Raw genomic sequence first — 15,977 nt, forward strand, 5'->3', positions numbered from 1 at the left:
ATTAAAGCTGATTTTATTACTTGATTGTTGGATTTTATTCATTGCTCATTTTTATTCAGTGCTGAGCTACTCACAATATAAACACTGTAGATAGCTCAAAGGATGTTGGAGTGTGTGTGTGTGTTTATATAATACTTTTTGCTACTTATTAATAAAAGGTACAGTAGATTGGGAGAAGAGAAAAGAACAGCAAATGAGCCTAACTCAACCTCACGTCGCCTGCATGAGCATCAAGTCTCAATGTGTTGAAACAAATGAGTTAGTTACTTTATGTCTTTCTTTCTTTTCTTTTCTTAGTTTTTTTCTTAAAAAGAAAAGATTCCTAATAACTCAGACCATAGATGAAGGGGCGTTCAGAATAATTTTTATGATGCTCCTAATTAATGTCATTAAGTGTGTTTTTTCCCTTTGTGCTCTCTATAAGAGTCAAAGACTGCAATTAGCTCATCAGAGCGATGGCAGCATAGTGTAAACATTTTGACGGCTTGTATCTGCACAAAGAATTGAAAAGACGGAGCAGGGAAAAGAGAGAGCGAGAGATGGGAGGAGAGATCCTGACCCATCGGTGAGCACTGTAATGGATGAGATGCATATTGATTTTTCTGCTGGAGTGGTGGGGGGATTGGGAGGAGCAGGTGTGTGCTTGTATTAACAGTAGCATTAGTGTGTGTGTGTGTGTGTGTGTGTGTGTGTGTGTGTGTGTGTGTGTGCGTGTATGTGTTCATCTGAGTCAATGTGTGTCTATATGAGTGTCTATGTGAACATGATGCTCTCAGCCTGTGTGAGTGAGAGAAAGTTGCGGGAATGGGCGTGTGCTGAGTGATCTTGGCTGTGTTCTGGGAAGGCTGCTGAAGGGTGTGCTGTGCTCTTTGGCACTGTCCAGCCTCTGCATTTGACTCTGTAAACCTGCTTAAGAGAGTCTTATTACATATACACATGCACTCATGCAACACTGTGTGTTCTTACAGGGATTTTAACCCCTCTGGTGTCCTTCAGACTGCACCGAGGGACATGAAAGGAGGGGTTGTGAATGTCTGTCTCTAGAGGACTGGAGCTAGATATGTGTGGTCAAGGGCGTTGCCATTTGTGTATCAATGTGTGTGTATGTGGAAGTGTGTTAATGATACTGAGAAAATTCAACCTGTTTTTTTATTTTATTTTTTATTTTATATAATGTAGTATATAAATGTAGTATTGATTATTTTATTTATTAAGTAGTTATTGTTCAAAAATGAAAATTATGTCATTTTGTCATTTACTCACCCTAATTTTTTGGCAAACCTGTATGACATTTTCTCTTCCTTGGAAAATGACAGTTGATTTATTCTAAAGCATATTCTATCCGCTCTTTTCCATATAATGAACGTTAATGGGCAATGAGTCTGTCAAGCTCCAAGTGCCAAAAAAGCACCATAAGTGTAATGAAAGTTGTATAATCAATCATCAAAATGTAAACATTTCTCCACCTCTGAAACAAAAAAACAAATTCTGCTGGCATTTGTAGAGGTGGGAAAAAATGAAATAAAGTGATAAAGTCCCACTCTACATTATTTCCGGCTGAATATTTAGTTTGTTTCATTTGGAAAGTTAACAAAATACATTTAAGTTAAATGTGTGATTACCGTTTCATTATGTCTGTAAGACTTAATACCACAGTAAACAAAGCAAAATAACAATCCAACAAACTTCTACCAAAATATTTTGTCATCTCACGTTTTGTTCGCCTTTTTACTGAGGGGCTGGTTCATTAAACAGTTGTGCCACTTTTGTGCATGTTATTTCAGTGCAAAAACCTGCGTCTTTTCCACTAACCCCCCGCAATCTGTTTTGGCAGCCACAATCAGCACTGAAGTTGCACTGTGCCATTAGGCTCATTGTAGATTGCGCTTCATTCACTAAAATTGCCTTGTGCAATTTAGATTGCACTATTACCGCAAATACATTTTGGCTGTACAATTTATTTTATTTTAAACATTTGAACATTTTCAACCGATCATATCAGCAGTAATTAATCAAATAATGATCAAACGACGGACAAGAGCATTGTAACATGGCATATCAGATGAGCGGTGTAGTCAAGCTCACTTTTAGCATGTTTAAGTGATGATTCAGGTGTCAGGCATGGCATGTCAAATATGGTGGTTTGCGGGACCCTCTGCTATATAGCATTCAGAATCGGCCCGTGAGATCAGAATTGTGCATGTGCACATTTGCGGCATCGCCTGATCTGCATAATTCCTTTTGTGAATCAGGCGCTAAATAAGCGCAGACAGCGTGTGCAAAAAACACTCACTTTTTCCTTTCTGTGTAGTAGCTGGTATTTTCTCTCATTCTGTGTATAAAAGTGCTTTTAAGTCATTTTCTTGTCATCCCCCTGCCCACCATTTCACAGAGATTTCTCGGGGGGGGGGATTGGGTATAGAAGAGAGAACAGATGTCTGGGATGCGGCAGGGGTACGGTTCAGTGCTTGGTGAGGTTGTTTGAGGATTACACCTGTAATTTAGGTAAAGTATCTCAACCAGCAAGACATAGACCTCTGTATTGTTGCTGCTGGAGCATTCACAAACAGACACTAAAAATACTATAATGTCAGCTATTATGATAGAATTTAAGAGCCTTGGATGAACCTTCAGTTCCATCAGTTTCACTCACAGATTATATTTGTTTTTATTATTTGGCTATTAATTTATTTTGATTCATAACCGCAGGATGTAGAAAGTAGCAATATTCATAGGACAGATATTCTTTGCTCATTCAGAAAAAAATAAAAATATTCAGATTAAGCCCCAGCTTTATTTTTCGATCATTCCAAGCCATTGCTAATTTTGTCACAGAAGCAGCTCCCAATATGGCGTGGCTAGTTACAGTCTTGCTATACAAGTGGCTAATGTGGCTAATGTACTGTGATTTGGCCGGACTGCTGGGGGATCTGCACAGGAAGCACATTTCACAGATATCTAAGCAAGCTGTACAGAGCGGCACCAGCAGCACCTCTGCACCGCAGCATTCATCCGGATGGCGGGTGCATCTGTGCTCCATACGGAGCCCAATATATTCCCTCTGCGAAGACTGAGACCATGCCATGCGCAGACCCCCTGCCAACATGAAAGCCCCAGATTACATCTGCAAGCGTCCCTCAGCCCTCCTCCCCCAAAACACCAACTAGCCGGGCAGGTGGCCCATATATATACATTAAAAGAGCCAAACATCTCACGCTTCAACATCAGGGCTTTTTGATAAAGGCCACTTCTGGCAAGGGGAGGGTGCCCGCAGGGCCCTTTTGAATGGCTAAAAGGCTGAATTTGGCAGCTGGGTGCTGCTGTGCTTGGCGCGGCTTGCGGGATGTGTTGTAAGGGAATGGCAGGGGCCATGCCGAGCTGCGCACATCTGCACGAACGCTCACAGCGGCGGGCCGAGGATCATCCTTTTACAGGCCATAATGAATACAGATTGCGCAGCCAGATAGAGATGCTCGGCAGTCTGCTGTGCCGAAAATTAAACAACTGCTGCTCTAATCAAATAGTCTTTTCATGCCAGCGTACCTCTTAAGTTGGGGCTAAATTTAATTCTAGAATTCTGGGGTTATATATGTTGTAATTAGACTATTGTTTTTAAACAGTATGTTTCTGCACAGGCTGACTCTCCCTCTCTCTTGCACTCTATTTCACTCTCTTGCTCTGTATCTCCCTATCTCTTTCATTGTTGTAGCCCATCGTGGCTGCAGAGTGCTGAATGTAAAAACCGAGGCTATAGACTCTTTGGGGCCCTTCAGAACCCCTCTGCCCAAGACATTCATTATGCTGACTAGCATTCAGGGAGTCTATACTCTGCAGTTTATTAAACAAAGAGGAGCTGGTGAGCAGCGGTGCACTGATGCTTTGTTGCGGATTTTGTTTCTGTTTGTGTGCTTAATTCAATCAGCTCCGTGCCCCCCTCTAACCACACAGTTTGTTCTTTGCTGTTAATTACTGCCTAAATTGTTCTCTTGATGTTATATCTGTGTTTATTTACAATGGGGGGCTGGAACGATGGCGTTTAGAAAGGTGTGCAGCTGCTATCTGCTGTCCTCAGTTCTCTGCCTACCAATAAGACACCCTTTGGACAAACCAAATAATCACTACATTGGAGACAGCAATTGCAAGTTGTTTGTGTTTGGACTTTAAATAAAGCAACAGCAAGGACAGGGTTGTATTAAGTTGTTTATATTCTCATTTTTTGAAACATTTAATCATATTTTATGATTTAAACTGTTAATCACTCATTTGTACATGCAAAGTATAGATTATTCGCAGTGCCAGAGAATGCAACAATTGCATTGTTTTCAGTGGGGATGGTGCGATGGAGAGGAAAGACGCAAGGGTTTGTGAAAGTGATGCTCCGTGACTGTGACAGAAAGTTGACAACATTTCAACTTTTTTCTGCAACACACTCTGATGTACATCCACTGACCAAGGAGAATTTTAGAGAGGTGGGTCCAGTTGTGCTTCGAAAATCCAGTTTGTTGTTTTCCTGTTTGATTTCAAACTGACCTGGCTCTCAACATAAAAACAGAGCTTACACATTCCCTATCTATCAAATGCTCCTTCATAGCTTGCTCTGGTCTGTAGGCGCATTACTGTGTCTTTCCTCAGTTAGCATAGTTGTATTTGCAATAGATGAATCGAATCTCTCGCTATATGAACTCAAGTGCCAGAATTAGTGCCGTGTGCAGACACCAGTGTTCCTCGCTACTCAAAATGAACCGTATCTTCTGCTGCCGTTGCTCACGGGCACTGCAATCCATCAGAAATCCTCTAAACAGCTCCACATTTGTTGGTGGTTATGAAAAGGCACAAATTACAAAATGCAAACATGCTCTGCCTTTGTATGACAATCTTAATGCATTGAATGCGGATATTATGAAAGGCAGGCCGAGCCCTAGAATGAGACATGTACAGAAGACATGTCTACATTGTATTTTCATACCATTCAGTGTGTTCCACTTATTGCTCTAAAATTGTTTTTGAATCTCCAATTCTGTGGTTATGAGGCTGTATTGAATGCCATTTGCTCTTTATTATTTGATGTGGAGGCAGCGCAGAAAAGTGCTGTCAATTTGTGTTCACTGCTAATGTGGTTAAGTAAAGCCAGTATGCCGGTTTTCAAAGCGTTGTGTCGCGAACATGGGGCCGGCTGATGACATGACGAAGAGAGATAGAGAGAAATTAAGAAGATGGTGTGTTCTCCATTTGGCTTACTTTTTGCCTGGCAAGGTATTAATTTATTGATGCTGTGTGAAATTTGCCAGATAAAAAGGTAAGATTCAGATTTTGGTGGATTAATAGTAGCAGTGGCCCCTGGACAAGTAAAAAATTGACTGGGGAGCCACTGGCTCCTAAAATGAGACTTTTTGGGGGCAAACTACTTGTTGCCAAAGTGACAGAATCACTCAATATACTGTAGATGTTTGTTCAGAAGCACTGCCGTCCATGCTCATGTTTTATCAAATTTTTTATTGCAGTCATTGTAGACGCATCAGATTGGACACTTCGCGTTTGTTAGAAGATCAGCTAGTGTGTGGAATGGTTGCAGATGACTTTTAGCAGTACCGCAATTTATCGTTATGTTTTTGATTAAGCTCTATTTAATGTATCATGTTAAATTAAAAAAAAAGGTCAAAAGTTGATTACAGCCGAACATAGTCAAAAAATTGCTTGCATTTCAGTTGGAGTTGTTAACTCAGTTACCATGAGTCCGATTTAAAACAATAAAAACCATGAGACTTTGGAGACTAGATTGTCAAAAATGTTTATTGTCGCTTTTACTATTTTTGTCACAGTCTGGAGCCCTGACAAAGCCCACTTACCTGTACATGAGTTAAAGAGATAGTTCACACAAAAATGAAAATTCTCTCATTATTTACTCATTTATTTACTCATGCCATGCCAGATGTGTATGACTTTCTTTATTCAGCAGAATACAAACAAAGATTTTTAGAAGAATATCTCAGCTCTGTAGGTCCATACAATGCAATTGAATTGTGATCAGACATTTGTAGTTCCAAAAATCACTTGAGGGAAATATAGAAGTAATCCATAATACTCAAGTGGTTAAATCCATATCTTCAGAAGCAATATAATTGGTGTGGGTGAGAAACAGGTCAAAATAAAAAACAGGATGTGCACATGAAAGACACAGGGAAAGTTTTCTAGCCCTTTTTTTTCTAACAAAATCTCCACTTTCACTTTTACATCTGAAACATGTGGTGCCTTTTTAGTTTCACTTTCACATTAAAGTTAATTTGGAGATTTGGGATCTAGGATCCCAATTAGGCAGTAATTAAAGTGGATCTTGGATGGCATGAGGGTGAGTAAATGACAAGAGAAATTTCATTTTTGGGTGAACTATCCCTTTAAGATGGTGATGTCCATTGGCGTCATCTACCCTATAGCACCTGGGGGTTCACAGAAGTCTGACTACGGCAGATTTATAAATCAGGAATTGGGCCTGACACTGTGTGTTCATCCTGTCATGGCTGTAGGTACAGCAAGTGAGACAGGATGGCAGTGAAACAAAGCAGCACTTACCAACGGTGTTCTGGGTTGGCAAGGCTCAGCGCGCTGCCCGTGGGCCCCGGGAGAGACGTGACTCTCACCGGCACCATCAGCTTTTTAAGGCATCTTGCGTCATGTCCCACCTCAAACTCCATGAATCTTTTATAACACTTCTTTATCTGGGAAGCAAGTGACCATTGTAATTCAGAGCCCCCACACACATACTGACTGATATAAATGCACAAAAATTGCACACTAGTATTGAAACAACTCACACACAAAGGAACACATAACACACTAAGATCGGTGTCACAGGATATGAGGGGACTTAGGTCTGTTTACTCAAAATTGATCCTGTAAAGCACATGATTAGTGGAAGTTATCAATTACGTGGAAGATGGAAGAACCAACTGAAGGACACAAGTAAACACATATTTTCTTTTCTAAGTTTGTATCAGGCATGTTTAAAGCTGAAGTGTTTGTTGTCTGAACAGATAGTCCTGCCCACAACTCACACCTTTGTTGTAGCCAGTGTTGCAGTGTTGGGCTGGATGTGCCTCTCAAACAAACACTTTTAGGCGAAATCAACCTACAAAAAACTTAAAGTTGACTACATATTAAGCTGGAATACAAGAAAGACTTTTAATATAGAACAAAAAACACATGAACTTTAATACTATAGGAATGAAAATGATACAAACACTTTGTCTGCACTGGAAGTGCAGAAAATGCATGTGATATTGTATCAGAATGAACGCTAACGCTATACAATCAGTTTAAATCTTAATGGTAGACTTCACCAACAGTAAAATGGGTGAATAATTATGTATCCAACCATTTCAATGAAAATAAATGTACAGTAGAAAGTATTATTGCGCCTGAGACTGAGTCTGAGACTAGATTTAGTCTTTTTCTGGGAAACCAAACCTTTAATCTATGAAGAGAGCTGGAGAAATCTGGAATACATTTAATTCTCCATCTCCCTACAATTATTGAGTAGTAAAAATGAGCTCTGCTTTGAGATGAATCTTGTAGTCTCTCTGTCATTCTCTGGGCTGTAGTCTCTGAGGCACATACTCATAGTTATACAAAAGACTGTTTGCCTGATATTTGTCTTCTGAATGTAGAGTTCCACTCTCTCCAGAGATGAAATAAACCTAAGTATCCGCTTTAATTTCAAGAAGCAAGTGTGTCGCCTTGGAAATACCACCAGATCATCTATATTCACAGCTCCTGTACAGGTTTTGTTAAGAGTATAAGGTGAAATAATGAGACTGGATGATAATCTCACCCAGAAAGCACATTAAAACCATGTATACATTGAAAGCAGGTTGAGTTCGCATGTCATTAATCGCTGAAACGTATGCAGCGTCTTTGGTTGTGCAGATTGTATTATTGCGGTTCAAACACACACACGATTGCCCAGCCCCTCCATTCCATAATTGCTTATGCCGCTGTTCAGTGGCTGTTATTTTCATTCAGTGTAAATTGCAGTATGCTGAGCTCACAAAGAGAGTCAGAGCCAGCCCTGTTTTTCAGCGCCGGGATGCAAAACAAATGATGTTTTCATCAGGAGACTAGCAGGGAATTTGATCAGCGGTGCTAGCTACAGCTCCAGGCATCTCATCGGCCAGATGTAACACAGTTAAGATGTACCTGAAGGTCCCTGATTAACAGCCTATAACACTTCCCAGCTCAAAATTAAAATCCAGATATCAGTAAACATTTACCTGAATTTTCTGAAATGCCAGAACAATGTGGGGTGGCCCGTGACTGAGAAAGTAATGAAAAGCAGGAGTTACGTTGAGGTTCTAAGAATGTTTCAGTCTGTTGTTTACGTTTCATGTTGTGATATGAGATAGCAGGTACCTGGTGGGCTATATCTTACATGCTTCATCTCAACTTTAATCTCAGGCTGGGCTTTTGCTGTTGACTTTCAACAAAATCCAATTTCAAGTGACTTTTGGAACAATGGATATTTGTAATCTGCAAAATCTCCTACAGAAAAGGTTTGCATTTAAATATCAATGAGTTATTAATTTATCCCTCACAGTCAGCGTGAGTAATTGAGAGAACATTCCCTGATTTAATAAAAGATTAACATTACGTTAATTAAACCACTAAATGACATAAATTATGCTGCAGGTTTTAAACTGACTACAGAATAGTTTGTGAAAGGCATCACACATGTATGCCATGTATATCAGCACATAAATATCAGTAATTGAACTCCTGTAGCATAACTCTGCCTGATTTGTTATCCCATGTTAACGTGTGACGGGCTTTCCATGTTGTCAAACTGTTAGTCCCTAGAGATTGCCAATGTTTGAAACCATTGAATTGAACATTGAATAAACATTTATTTCATTGGAGAGACACAAATGAGCAGTTGGGGGGGGGGGGGGGGGGTTGTCACATGAAAGACGCAGGGAAAGTTTTCTAGTGTAATGAGGCATCAGGACAAGGCTTTTGCAGAATTAATCAGTGAGCAGAGAAGGTGTCACTAAAAATGTGTAATTAAGAATGATTTCATACTCTGTATTCACAAAGAACTTTAATCTGCTGTGCAGTTTGATGGGAGGCTATATGACTGAAATCAAAACAGGCAAACAGGTTTGGCTCATCTATGCTTACAGTAGATTTTTAGATTCAGAATAAAAGAGTGAACATTGCAGTAACTACAAATCCATGCTAAAACCAAGTATGAAGTACAAGTTGGAAGCTACTTCCTCAGTTTCAGTGTTGCCTGAGTTACTGTATTTTGCCTTTGTAGGTTAGTGTATTCCTGATCAAAGCACCTTTATACATAAAGTGGGTGCATCACAAATGTAGGATGTCAGAGGATTGACAAAGAAATGAGCTTTGTCACTGTTTGACCTCCATTTGTGGTCTGTTTTTTGGCAATTGAGCAGCTGGGTACACAATAACCCATATCAGGCTGTACTCATTCAGAGGAATATAGGAGTTACTTATTTTTATTTATTTATTTATTTTCTTCATTTTCAAGAGAATGTCATTACAAGGAAAGCATGCGGGTGAATGTAGAAAATTGCTTCAAATGCATGCTGATATTGTCCTCACATAATGCAAAGAGAATTGAGTTTATGTAACAGAATTTAAAATGAAATTGAAAGACATTCAGCTAGCAATACTATTTGCACAGACTAGGGAAAAAAAATTCTGTCTCAAGAGGCTGTAATACAGAGCTGAGCTTAAGCACATAATGGAAGTGGTCAAACCATCATAACTTATTGCCGTTAATTCAAACTGTGCCACAGACAGCACCCCTAAGTGAATTTCATGGCTTAGTAACCGCAGGTCACATTATGTAGTAAGAAAATGGCCGTAATTCCCCTACACACACAGAGAGAGAAAGAGAGAGAGATTGTGGGAATGTGATGGAGCATGCTTGTGTGGGCGTATGTTTATTTGTGTGTCTGTCTGGGTGTGTTCAGGTGTGTGTGGTTGAGCATATAGTTGTTATAGGTGATATAAACTGTATTAACCTGTGCCTGTGTGTTCAGGACTCAGAAATACAGGGCATGTGGAAGGGCAGCTTTTGTCTTTACTCTTCAAATGGCTTTTTAACTGTTAAAGACCTTATACTGAAACAAAGCTCTAAATCATGTCCATAAAAAAGCACCTTAAAAGCATGGATCACTTACTCACCTCTCATGCTATTTCATGATAATTAGCAGGCAGCATGAAAACACTCTTGATTTAAAGGAGACCAAATAATTTAATCAATGGCTTAAATTTTGCCAGACATTTAATTTTGCCGGACAAAGCAGTCATATTTGTTAAATTGATTCTGACATCACCAACATGGGCACTAGAACGTGCTATTGATTGTAGGCTTCTGTTTTTGTGTTAGGCAGTCGTTAATAGCACATGTAACATATTAAGGTTGATATGTTTAGCATTTACTTCAGCATTTTGGCATTCAATAAAGAATAACTGAATACACGTGCATCACTTTAACACAACATATATTATTTATTTATTCATGCTATCTAAGAAAGAATAATTTGCGTAAAGCAAAATTGTAAGTTATTTACATTAGTGTCATGGTTTTGTCACAGCCTTGTCACCTTTAAGTTCCCAGGACTCTTATTTTGATATGGTCTTGTCATCTGTCTCTAGTCTCCCTTGTACTACATTTCCCATGATTCCCTGCACTCATTACTACCTTCTGTTTCCCGACATTGCTCCCAGGTGTTCTGTGTTTGGTTATTATCCTAGTCTGTATATACAGTATGCGCTGTAGTTTCAGTCATGTTTGTCAGTTCTTATTTGTATGTCAGTGCATGAGTGTTATTTCATAGTTTTCCTAGTCTGTAACCTTGAATGTTCCTGTATCGTAGTCACAGTGTTCTTGCCATTGTTTTGTTCCTGGTTTCACTCCTCGTTGTTGGTATCTCACCTCATCTCTATTAAAGAAGCTTGCGTATAGATCCTTGCCTCTCATTTCATCTCTGACAAATCCTAACAGAAGAACTAACCATACAAAATGGATCTAGCAGCTTATTTCATTCACTTGAGCCAGGCGGATTTACCCATCAGGGAATACTCCCATCTTTTCAGCACCATTGCCAGCTACACAGGATTTGCTGATTCCCACCTGAAATCTGTTTACCGGATCGGACTCACAGCTCACCGGTGGAGGGAATTGCCGGAGACAGGAGACTACATGTGAAATTAACATTAGAAACTCTCGCTTCAGAGGATCCTCCTCTCCCTACCCTGATCCCGGCTTCCAAGCCTTCCACGCCTGAGTCTGCTCCACGCCATGTCACAGCCACGCTGCCCGTGGCTCCTTGCTTCACACCTGCCACGGCCAACGAGCTCACGCCTGCCACGGCCAATGAGCCAGCGTCCACGCCTGCCACGGCCAACGAGCTCACGCCTGCCACGGCCAGTGAGCCAACATCCACGCCTGCCACGGCCAACGAGCCAACGTCCACGTCTGCCACGGCCAACGAGCCAGTGCCCACGCCTGCCACGGCCAATGAGTCAACGCCCACACCTGCCACGGCCAACGAGCTGGAAGCTTCGACCATCCCAGAGCCTGCATTGCCAGCCTCGTCTGTCCCAGAGCCAGCGTTGCCAGCCTCATCTGTCCCAGAGCCTGCGTTGCCAGCCTTGTCCATCCCAGAGCCTGCACCACTAACTTCGGCCTCCCGGAGGTGGAGGAGGAGATAGGCTTTCGTCTCAGAGTCTCAGCCTATGTTCATGACCACAGAAGTCGTTTCAAAGTCTCTGCCCATGTACACGACCACAGTGGTTGTTTCCAAGTCTCAGCCTATGTTCACGACCACAGAGGTCGTCTCCAAGTCTCTGCCCATGTACACAACCACGGAGGTCGTTTCCAAGTCTCTGCCCATGTACACAACCACAGAGGTCGTTTCCAAGTTTCAGCCGTGTACACGACCACAGAGGTCGTTTCCAAATTTCAGCCCATGTTCAAGACCACAGAGGTCGTCTCCGAGTCTCTGCCCATGTACACGACCACGGAGGTCGTTTCCGAGTCTCTGACTATGCCCACGACCACAGAGATCATTCCCGAGTCTCAGTCCATGTCCACGACCACAGAGGTTGCTCCTGAGACTCTGCTCATGTTCACGACCACTGAGGTCATTTCCCAGTCATCCTGGACTCTTAGCCTCGAGCCTGCCACGGCTCTGCCTTCCACGGCTTCGCCCCTTGAGCCTGCCATGGCTCCGCCTTCCACGGCTTCGCCCCTTGAGCCTCCCATGGCTCCGCCTTCCACGGCTCCGCCCTTCGAGCCTCCCACGGCTCCACCTTCCACGGCTTCACCCCTCGAGCCTGCCACGGCTTCACCCCTTGAGCCTGCCATGGCTCTGCCTTCCACGGCTTCGCCCCTCGAGCCTCCCATCGCTCCGCCTTCCACGGCTCAGCCCCTCGAGCCTCCCATGGCTCCGACTTCCACGGCTTCACCCTTCGAGCCTGCCACGGCTCCGCCTTCAGAGTATTCTACGGCTCCAGTCTCTAGTCTGTGGCCACCTCCCAGGCCTCCTGACCCTATCTTGACCCTGTGGTCACCACCCAGGCCTTCTGATCCTGTTTCAGCCCTGTGGTCGCCAACCAGGCCTCCTGATCCTGAGGTGGTCTCCTGGCCGTCCGCCTGATCTGCTCTGGTTTTCTGGGTTCCCTGGCCGTCTGTCTGATCTGCTCTGGTCTCCTGGGTCCCCTGGCTGTCCGCCTGATCTGCTCTGGTCTTCTGGGTCTCCTGGCCATCCGCCAGATCTGCTCTGGTCTCCTGGCCGTCTGCCTGATCTGGTCTGGTCTCCTGTGTCTCCCGGCCATCCACCTGATCTGCTGTGGTCTCCTGGGTCTCCTGGCCATCCGCCTGATCTGCTCTGGTCTCCTTGGTCTCCTGGCCGTCCGCCTGATCTGCTCTGGTCTCCCGGGTCACCTGGCCGTCTGCCTGATCTGCTCTGGTCTCCTTGGTCTCCTGGCCGTCCACCTGATCTGCTCTGACCTCTTTGGTCTCCGGCTCCATCTTAGCCCTGCCTTCCTTACCAGCCTTCCTTGGGCGTCAGGAGCCACCCATTAGAGGGGGGTTCTGTCATGGTTTTGTCACAGCCTTCTCACCTTTAAGATCCCAGGACTCTTATTTTGATATGGTCTTGTCATCTGTCTCTAGTCTCACTTGTACTACATTTCCCATGATTGCCTATTCTCATTATTACCATCTGTTTCCCATCATTGCTCCCATGTGTTCTGTGTTTGGTTATTATCCTAGTTTGTATATAGACCCTGTAGTTTCAGTCATGTTTGTCAGTTCTTATTTGTATGTCAGTGCATGAGTGTTATTTCGTAGTTTTCCTAGTCTGTAACCTTGAATGTTCCTGTCGGTGTGTCATAGTGTTCTTGCCATAGTTTGTTCCTGGTTTCACTCCTCGTTGTTGGTATCTCACATCATCTCTATTAAAGAAGCTTATGTATAGATCCTTGCCTCTCATCTCATCTCTGACAATCCTTAACAATTAGTAAACTCTACGCCCAGACACAGTAAATACACCAACACTAAAAATTGGCTTTAAAGCCAAGTATGCATTATAATGTGGTCATTCATGTGCACATAACTCGAAATTAGGATATAACCTAACTGCACTTGAAGGCTGCATTAGCATGCATGTAAGCCTAAAATATTAGCTTAAATGGATAGTTCAGCCAGAAATCAAAATTCTGTAATTTACTCACCCCGATGTTATTCCAAACCTGTATGAATTTCTTTCACTCAAAAGGAGATGTTAGGCAAATATCTCCTTCTGTTTTCGTCAAAAGAAAGAAAGTCAAACAGGTTTGGAACAAAATGAGGGAATGATGACAGAATTTTCATTTTTGGGTAAGTATTTTTTAAACATATATCAGGGCACTGGGCTGTCAAACAGGTGGGTTAGACATCTGAAAGGTTCTAGGAAACATTGGAGGTGGAGTCTAAACCCCTCAGTGTGCCCATCAGCCAGTCAGGAATAGGATGTTTACTCTTTCTGATTACTTTTATGATGGGATATTTTTTCCAATCATAGTTTTGAAATCCAAACACTTCCCATAATCTCTCTACAAAGGGATCCTCTCTTTATCATTCCCCTATTCTCTCTTTCTTTATCTCTCCTTTTCTTTCTCTCTCACTCTCTCTTTTACTCTCCCTGTCCTCATGAATACCATCGTTCAGGCAGCGAGCTGTTGCAGGCACTTTGTTGCTGACTGTGGTGCTGAAAGGCCTGCTGCCTTCTATTGCCTGATTGTTCATTTCATGGTTCATATAGCACACTCGCCATTTGTCAGCCGGCCGTTAGCGCACCTGCTTTTTCCCTTTAACCCCTTCCTTTACAAACCATAACAAATCAAACCCACATTTGTTTCTGCTCATATGCTGACGGCTCACTGCCAACTCTTCTGTTTCAATTAGAGCAGCACGTGTGAGTGTGCGTTCCACGAGTGAGACTCGATACAGGCTGTGCTGCTGCAGTGGGAACAGGTTTTAGTTTGATCTCCTATAATGGGATGGCTTGTTTGGTGAAGAGGGAATTCTGTTCGAACACAAACTGAAAACTCGTACATATGTGCCAGCGTTTTTATGAACTGGTCACAACAATAATGGTACAGATTTTTCCATGGCACTGTTATGCAAGAACAGAGAATTGATGAAAAGAGTTTGTGGGGTCATTTGAAAGTGTTTGTGGGTAGTTGAAAAATGTACATAGACTTTAGGTTTATTTAAAAAGTTGTATTACTTGTATAAGGGAAATGCTATGTTTTAGATTTTTTTTTTAATTATTTTTTGTTTTTGTTTTCACTTGTACATTTAACCCGCTGGCGCGTCCTGCTGGATTTTTTCCTCATAACAGCGGAAACAACTTAAAATACTCTTGTCATTTTTGGGAATACAGATAATTGTAAGACATCATTAGAGACTATAAAGGGTCTACTTTTATTTGTGTACACTCTCAATAACAACAAAACCTTGTGCTCTTGTAAAATAAAGAAAATAAACAGGGTGCGCTTTCAGCCATCTCTGTCTCCGTGAGCATCTTTCTGAAACACGTCACAAAAATGAACTGAAACTCAGTGAATACTTATCAGACAAACATGAAACATATGTCTAAAGAAAGCTTAAAATATCTACTTTTAAATAAAACAATTCAAATTTAAAACTAATATTCTCCTGCAATTTAATCTGTATGAAACTAAAGAGATGTACAGTTTCTCCTGGCTCAGCTAATTATCGCTAATGTGATCCCCCCCATGCACAGAGGGCGCTATTCATATGGTAATGTGCTGAGACGATCTATGCAAATGGTAAAAGCACCCAACAGTGTCTTAAAAAGCATCAAGTTCATTCACTTTCCTGCACGTTTGGAAGATGGCACGCTACACAGGTGAGGAAGCTCCTGGACAGTGATGAAGAGTTCACATTTTCCTCAGAAGAAGAGCGGGACTCCGACGATGAACGTTTGCATTTTATAGAGCGACTTGATCCAGCCGAGGATAAAATTTCGGATGAGTACGTTTTTACTTACATTAGTTGACATGCTATTTTATATAAACGTACATATTTTACTAGTTGGACTATTTCCAGACTTGCCAGCCAGTATTCAGAGTATTGAAATTTGAAATATGCAAGTTTTAGTTACATTTAAATGTTGTTTCGGCTAAAGCAGGTATTTAAATTGTATGCTGTATGATATAAATATGATATGTAATATGATATAAAAATAATATGAATGTTTAGATTATATTTTAACTAGTGTTTATGCTGCCTCATTATCATCAACGAAGCTTGTGCTTGCAAATATCTGTTCGGGTGTAAATGTGTAAAATGTGCTGTAAATACGGTTGCAATCAAAATGATTTAACCCCCCCGACCAGCAATACATTCTGGTGATGTGAATTAAAACACATGAACTAAAACC

The 15,977-nt window shown here is 41.8% G+C and overlaps 1 pseudogene; it reads left to right on the plus strand.

Annotated features, from left to right (window-relative positions):
- Window positions 1-15,977, plus strand: part of LOC127424073 (cytosolic carboxypeptidase 6-like) — a 464,974-nt pseudogene that overhangs the window by 59,545 nt on the left and 389,452 nt on the right.

The sequence above is a fragment of the Myxocyprinus asiaticus genome, chromosome 33 (genome assembly GCF_019703515.2).
Source record: "Myxocyprinus asiaticus isolate MX2 ecotype Aquarium Trade chromosome 33, UBuf_Myxa_2, whole genome shotgun sequence".
Lineage (NCBI taxonomy): Eukaryota > Metazoa > Chordata > Actinopteri > Cypriniformes > Catostomidae > Myxocyprinus > Myxocyprinus asiaticus.